Source organism: Bubalus kerabau, chromosome 3, assembly GCF_029407905.1.
Source record: "Bubalus kerabau isolate K-KA32 ecotype Philippines breed swamp buffalo chromosome 3, PCC_UOA_SB_1v2, whole genome shotgun sequence".
Lineage (NCBI taxonomy): Eukaryota > Metazoa > Chordata > Mammalia > Artiodactyla > Bovidae > Bubalus > Bubalus kerabau.
The window spans coordinates 31482359-31490726 of NC_073626.1; positions in this window are offsets into that span (position 1 = coordinate 31482359).

An 8368-nucleotide genomic window follows, 5' to 3' on the forward strand; every position below is an offset into this window, starting at 1 on the left:
TAGAACAAAAAGTGTCAGTTACAGTCAGAGACCAATAAGGAAATAAGAAAAAAAAATTAATATGCACACCTAAAAAAGATGTACATATTGGTTGTGTTGTATTGAAACTGTGTAACAATGTGACTTTCTTCAATCAACAAATATTTATTGAGTATTGTGTTCACCCTCCCCTTGCAAGCAAACAAATAAACCAAAAAACCTGAAGTCCAGCCCTTATCCTCAAAGATTTGCAGTGTAACCAGGAAGAGAGACATGAACAGATAGTTGACAGTATGGGTTGTGTGTGTAGCTATGGGCAAGGCAAGCTTCCCAGGTGGCTCAGTGGTAAAGAATCTTCCTGCAATGCAGGAGAGGTAGGTTCAGTCCATGGGTTGGGAAGATCCCCTGGAGAAGGAAATGGTAACCCAATCCAGTATTCTTGCCTGGGAAATCCCATTGACAGAGGAGCCTAGCAGGTTACAGATCATGGGGTCTCAAAATAATCTAACACTAAATAACAATAATAAAGGCAAGCTTCAGGAGGAGGGTATAAATTGAGCTAAGGCTTGGAGAATGGCAGTAATTACAACCTGAAGGAGTCCTAAAAGTAAGGGGTGAAAGTGGAAATGCAAGGGAAATATCCTGAAATCTTTCTGATTCCTGCAAGCCATAAGAAGTTCAGTTCAATTCTGTCGCTCAGTCATGTCCGACTCTTTGCCACCCCACCGACTGCAGCACGCCAGGCCTCCCTGTCCATCACCAACTCCCGGAGTTTACTCAAACTCATGTCCATTGAGTCGGTGATGCCATCCAACCATCTCATCCTCTGTGGTCCCCTTCTCTTCCTGCCTTCAATCTTTCCCAGCATCAGGGGCTTTTCCCATGAGTCAGTTCTTCACATCAGGTGGCCAAAGTATTGGAGTTTCAGTTTCAGCGTCAGTCCATCCAATAAATATTCAGGACTGATTTCCTTTAGGATGGACTGGTTGGATCTCGTTGCAGTCCAAGGGACTTTCAAGAGTCTTCTCCAACACCACAGTTCAAAAGCATCAATACTTCAGCGCTCAGCCTTCTTCACAGTCCAACTCTCACATCCATACATGACTGCTGGAAAAACCATAGCTTTGACTAGACGGACCTTTGTTGGCAAAGTAATGTCTCTGCTTTTGAATATGCTATCTAGGTTGGTCTTAACTTTCCTTCCAAGGAGTAAGCGTCTTTTAATTTCATGGCTGCAATCACCATCTGCAGTGATTTTGGAGCCCAAAAAAATATAGCCTGTCACTGTTTCCACTGTTTCCCCGTCTATTTGCCATAAAGTTATGGGATCAGATGCCATAATCTTAGTTTTCTGAATGTTGAGTTTTATGCAACCCATAAGAAACCAAACCATTTAAACTTTGAATGAATGAGGCTGATGAGAGGCAAAAGAGGATTCATAGAAGGAAACAAAGAAAAATATAAGATATTATAGGAAGAGAACTGAATGCCTTAGTCTCCAGGATCCTGGATATTTTAAGAAGAAAGACCGATGAATAGAAATGAAGAGAGGGTCAGGAAAACAAACAGAAGGAGCAGAAAAAAGAACACTGGATTTGACAATAAGGTTACCTTTGAAACTGTAACTTAAGAATATACATAACAGAATACGTAATATATATAGCTGCATATATTCAGCACATATAGAACATAAAAGTTAGAAGTCAGTTAAAGGTTTCAATGACTAAATAAGTGAAAAAGAAGTGAGGCCATAAGATGAACATATTCTTAACCAGAAGTCAGGTCGCATAATCTGATAAGGTAAAAAAAATCTACTATCAGTTCTACCCTAGAAATGTCAAGATCTGTAGTATTTTCATGAGAAACCACATATTTTAGAAGTTTGAAAATTTAAATAAGCAAAATCACTGTATAAATTCAGAAGGCAAAATCTGGTTGAGGTGATATTGACATAATGGATCATAAAAGAAATTGGAAGGATCAGGGAGTAGGACCATAAGAATGAGAAAACTGAAGTAAAGCAGAGAACCATCCCAGAGTTAATGCTGTCTTTTTTCTTTTTTAATAATATCGTTTTTCTCTGCGTGGCAGCTCTGGGTCTTTGCTTTGGCATACAGGATCTTTAGTTGCAGCATTTGGACTCTTAGTTGCAGTATGTGGGATCTAGTTTCCTGACCAGGGATTGAACCTGAGACCCCTACATTGGGAGCTCAGGGTCTTAGCCACTGGACCACCAGGGAAGTCCCAACGCTGTCTTCAAGAGGAGAAGCCAGTGGAAATCCCAGAAGAAGAACAAAATTAGAAATATTTTTTTTAAACTTACAAAATGGTATGTGAAACTATGTTCTCAAGTTGTGAGTACTAATAAGCAAATGTTAGCTGTTAATTACTACATGGAGCTCTTTTCATCTTATAAGTCTTATCACCACCCCCCAGGAGACTTTCAAAGTGTGGTACTTTATTTTATACATTTTTATACATCTAGCACGTTGCTCAGCTCAAAACAATGCTTTCCTCAACAGTAACTATTAGTCGGATGATAGAAAATATGATGAGATGATAATTTCATCATATATTTAGATTTAACCTCAAATACCTTTCAGCTAAGAACAAATTACCTTTTCTTTTTGCCCTTATTTCCTTTATCTTATAATGAGTTAGGTTTTATCTGACCTTACCCTTTTTTGCATTCCCAGACAAATGAACTAATACCATTCTAGTTATTCCTTTTTTTTTTTCTGCTGAATATTGACCTGGTATGAAAGAGAATATTACAATTTCTGTGAGAATAACAATTTCAACCAGTCTAATTCATGCCAAACTGCTATCATTTCTTCCCAGTGTTTTCTTAGGAATTTATTAGAAGATATCTGTATTGAAAAACCCATCTATCTCCTTTCCTTCTGGTGTAAACTACTCCAACCAGGAAGATAATGCTGAAGAAAATTAAATTCTAGCTTTATTGTGTTATTTTTAAGACACTCATTTAGCTCAGATCTTAAAGGCAACAAATTTTTTGTTTCTTTATTCTTAGTTCCAAAGTACTAGATTTCCTGGCCAGCTTTCTTATTGTTATCTTGTTTTGCCTTAGCTAGTTTGTTGTATACTTAAGCACAAATTGCAACAATGTATAACCTCAATTTTTAAAAAATCATTCTTTAGAAAATAATTGTAGGAAATAATAATCTCAAACACAATGCCTATACTGTGAGGTCAGTGAAGCTGAAAAATGTCCCTGCTCAAACTGGTGACCCATCAGCTTCTGACAAATCCTGCTACTCTGTTGGTACTTTGGGAGATGTACTCAAACACATGATGGCTCTAAGCACTTTTCATTATTACACATTAAGAAAAAGTTTAATTAAAAATATGATGAACCCATCCAAATGAATTATCACTTTGCAAGCTGAAAAGGACCTTTTTAGTAATGTTGTTTGAACTTTATTCAGATGGTGAAAGTGAAAGTGTGAAAGTGTTAATCCCTCAGCCCTGTCCGACTCTTTGCAACCCCATGGGCTGTAGCCCACCAGGCTCCTCTGTCCATTGGATTTCCCAGGCAAGAACACTGGAGTGGGTTGCCATTCCCTTCTCCAGAGGATCTTCCTGACCCAGGGATCAAAGCTGGGTCTCTTTTATTGGGTCTATTGCATTATAGGCAGATTTTTCAACCATCTGAGCCACAAGGAAATAAGCTCAAAATAGGTCTTTTTGTCTCCTGATTGGGGAATTGAACCCCAGTCTCCTATGTGACAGTCGGGGATACTCACCACTATACTAATGAGGAGAGCCTTGTCATAGATCCCCAATAATAGTCTCTTTCAAGAAGCATTACTTTTTCAAAATGTTAAAGCTAGTCTCTTTTGAAGGATCAGATATTTTAAACAATCCCAAATGACAAATATTATACATTTCCATTTTTCAAATATCAGACAATTCAATTATACACACAATATCCCATGAAGAATTTCTGGCTATGAGTACAGATTCATTCAACTCAACAGACATTTTTAGGGATCACACATTATAGATCAGCATCTGCTCTGTCTTAAATATAGAGGTAGAAAATATAGTCTCTGCTCTTAAAAGTGCAAATGTTGGGGAGCTTTGGGGGGGGGGTACATTGGAGTTGCCCAATAAGGACAAGAAAGTGTATTTGGACACCAGGACAAGAAGTAGGTAAACTATTGAAAGTCCAGGATAGCTTTTAGGGGGAGCCAGGCTGGGAGAAGGCAATGGCAATCCACTCCAGTACTCTTGCCTGGAAAGTCCCATGGACGGAGGAGCCTGGTGGGCTACAGTCAATGGGGTCGCGAAGAGTCGGACATGACTGAGCAACTTCACTTTCACTTTTCACATTCATGCACTGGAGAAGGAAATGGCAACCCACTCCAGTATTCTTGCCTGGAGAATCCCAGGGATAGAGGAGCCTGGTGGGCTGCCCTATATGGGGTCGCACAGAGTCAGACATGACTGACGCGACTTAGCAGCAGCAGCAGCGCGGGCTGGAGGAACCATAGCCAAACACAGAGGGTTCATGTGTTATGGAAATGATCCTGAGGTCTTATCCTAGAAGTTATAGGTAGTTAATGATGAACTTGAAGTAGGTAATTGCTTTGCTCTTTCAGCCACAGAAAAAAATTCTCACGTTTTAAAAAATCAAGTATAAAATATTTGATTCTATAAGCATTGATTACACCCCAAAGCTTTGATCAATTAATAAACATGTTTTTCACTTATACTAAAAAAACTAAATTAATTAAACTAACATAATATGCAAGGCACTGTGTATGCTGGGCGCCGTGAAAGATGCAGTGTAGCAAACATCAGCTCTGCCCTTAAGGAATGTGATTTCCGTGGATGGCTCTAGAGATGGTCATACAGAGTAAAGTAAGTCAGACAGAGAAAGACAAATATCATCTGATATCACTTATATGTGGAATCTACAAAAAGGATACAAATGAACTTATCTATAAGTTACAAATGTAGAAAATAAACGTATGGTTCCCCGGGGGTAAGGAGAGGTAGGGAGGGATAAATTGGAAGACTGAGATTGACGTAAACACACTACTATATATAAAATAAATAACTAATAAGGACCCACTGTATTGCAAAAGGAACGCTACTCAGTATTCTGTAGTGGCCTATATGGGGAAAGAATATAAAAAAGAATGGGGATATATGAATATGTATAACAGATTCACTAGGCTGCACACCTGAAACTAACACAGCATTGTAAATCAACTATAACCCAATAAAAACTTCTTAAAAATGGAACATTGTAAAACAACTATACTCCAATAAAAATTAAAAAAACAAAAACAAAGGAATGTGATTTCCACCTCACACATCTATAAGATATGCTTAACTGCTGTGAACTTTACCTTTTTTCAGAGAATCTGCGTTTAGCATTATCACGGCAAAAACCAATAGACTGGGTACCTTCTCATTTTAATCATGAATTTAGTAGTGAATTAGTATTCTTATTTAGATCTCTCTGCAAATTCTAAGCAATAAATGCAAGTGACCTGTTGACCCCCAACTCAGAAAATATCTATACATATCACAAATTGCTGTATCACAAGTTTCAAAAAAGAGTAGATTTTTTGAAAACAAAAATATGAGTGATCTGTGCTTTCTTCACTTGTGAGCTTTCATAAATGACAAAGAAGGGATTTTTTTTTTAATAACCTAAGAGAATTCTCAGCAGAGGATTCCATCTATAATCATCATCCCCTGGTCAATACCATTTCTGCGTCTGCCTAATGTGACACCAAAAGGCACTCATCGAATTATCAAAGTGTTATATTTCTATGCTTCTGCTCCTCTAACCAGGAATGGTTTCTAAAACAAGAAGTAGAAACCTTATTTCAAATCTCTACTTAACCTCCTTAATGGCATAGATGACAACAAGGTTATGTCCCATCTGAGACTGGAGCGTTTAAACCGCTTGCTCTGACATTATTCTGATGTCTGGGGTTAAATGACTGCCAAAGCAAAAGAAGCTCATGAACCAAGGCATTCCTCTCTGCCTATTCCTGAGAATTCACATGCTGTTCTGCCGGTTTTTGAGCCACTCCCACAACTGCGGCAGATTCTATATGTGGCTCCTAAGCTGATCTCCTCCATCTCCTGTGGTCAGCCCACATCACCTCGCCCAGCGTTTGCCTTTCCTCACATCACATCAACCCCTCCAGTTTATAACCAGGGAACCTGAGTCATTCTAAATGATCTCCTGCACATCCTGCCTACCTCCCTAACTCTAGAACTGATGCTTTAACAGGACCCTGTCCCCCTATTTTCTCTCAACAGTCGTATCACTGCTGGGGACTCATAATTTTATATTTGAGCTACTTTTTCTTCACCCTTAATTTCCTAAACTAAATACCCCTCCTTTTTTTCATTGTTCCTTCCCCCCTCTTTCTATCTTACAACATATCTCTTCTAATTCCTTTACCTCCAATTGCCAATCCAGTCTGTCCGGTCTAGTCAACTTTACATACGAGGCCTCCCTGATCTCCTAACCCTCCCTGGTCACCAAATATTTTTTCACAGGCTTATTGTTGCAGTTTTAAGGAAACAAAGTTTTTATGCATTAATAGCACATAATCTCAATGTATTCCTTAAAATAAATCAGTGAAATAATTCCTTGTTTTGCAATATTAGTAACGAAGGCAACAGTAATAACAACTGAGAACGTCTCAGTTCAGTTCAGTCGCTCAGTCGTGCCCAACTCTTTGTGACCCCATGAACCGCAGCATGCCAGGCCTCCCTGTCCATCACCAACTCCCAGGTCCACCAAAACCCATGTCCACTGAGTCAGGGATGCCATCCAACCATCTCATCCTCTGCCATCCCCTTCTCGTCCTGCCCTCAATCTTTTCCAGCCTCTGGGTCTTTTCGAATGAGTCAGCTCTCCGCATCAGGTGGCCAAAGTATTGGAGTTTCAGCTTCAACATCAGTCCTTCCAAGGAACACCCAGCACTGATCTCCTTTAGGATGGACTTGTTGGATCTCCTTGCAGTCCAAGGGACTCTCCAGAGTCTTCTCCAACACCACAGTTCAAAGGTGTCAATTCTTCGGCACTCAGCTTTGTTTATAGTCCAACTCTCACATCCATACATGACTACTGGAAAAACCATAGCCTTGACCAGACAGACCTTTGTTGACAAAGAGTGTCTAACCATTTTTAAGTCTCGGGCACTGACCCATACACCTTATACCCCTCATCTGATACAGTTCTTATTACATTGCTATGAATTATTGTATAATCATCTCCGTTTTAAAGAGCTGGAAACTGAGACCAGTAATTCTCTTGCCTAAGATCACATAACTATTAATAGCAGTGCCTGTGTTTGCACACAGAGCTAATTTCACAGCTAATGTTTCAGTTGATCTCAATTTGACCCCTGAGTCGTGATTTTTTGTTTGTTTGTTTAAAGAGAAGGAGAATAAATAAATAGGAGGAGGGAGGAAGAGAGAGAGAAAGGAATAGGAGGAGGATCTTAAAGGAATCCTCCTTTCATACTTTTTTCAAGTGTAGTATAATTGCTTTCAAATATTTCAAATAGCACGTAATCCCAATGTATTCCTTAAAATAAATCAGGGAAATGATTTCTTGTTTTGCAGTATTAGTAACGAAGGCAACATTAATAACAACTGAGAGTGTCTCAGTTCAGTTCAGTCGCTCAGTTGTGTCCAATTCTTTGTGACCCCATGAACCGCAGCATGCCAGACCTCCCTATCCATCCCCAACTCCCAGGTCCACCAAAACCCATGTCCATTGAGTCAGTGATGCCATCCAACCATCTCATCCTCTGCCGTCCCTTTCTCGTCTTGCCCTCAATCTTTCCCAGCCTCTGGGTCTTTTCAAATGAGTCAGCTATCATATTTCAAATCCTGAAAGATGATGCTGTGAAAGTGCTGCACTCAATATGCCAGCAAATTTGGAAAACTCAGCAGTGGCCACAGGACTGGAAAAGGTCAGTTTTCATTCCAATCCCAAAGAAAGGCAATGCCAAAGAATGCTTAAACTACCGCACAATTGCACTCATCTCACATGCTAGTAAAGTAATGCTCAAAATTCTCCAAGCCAGGCTTCAGCAATATGTGAACCGTGAACTTCCTGATGTTCAAGCTGGTTTTAGAAAAGGCAGAGGAACCAGAGATCAAATTGCCAACATCCGCTGGATCATGGAAAAAGCAAAAGAGTTTCAGAAAAACATCTATTTCTGCTTTATTGACTATGCTAAAGCCTTTGACTGTGTGGATCACAATAAACTGTGGAAAATTCTGAAAGAGATGGGAATACCAGACCACCTGACCTGCCTCTTGAGAAATCTGTATGCAGGTCAGGAAGCAACAGTTAGAACTGGACATGGAACAACAGACT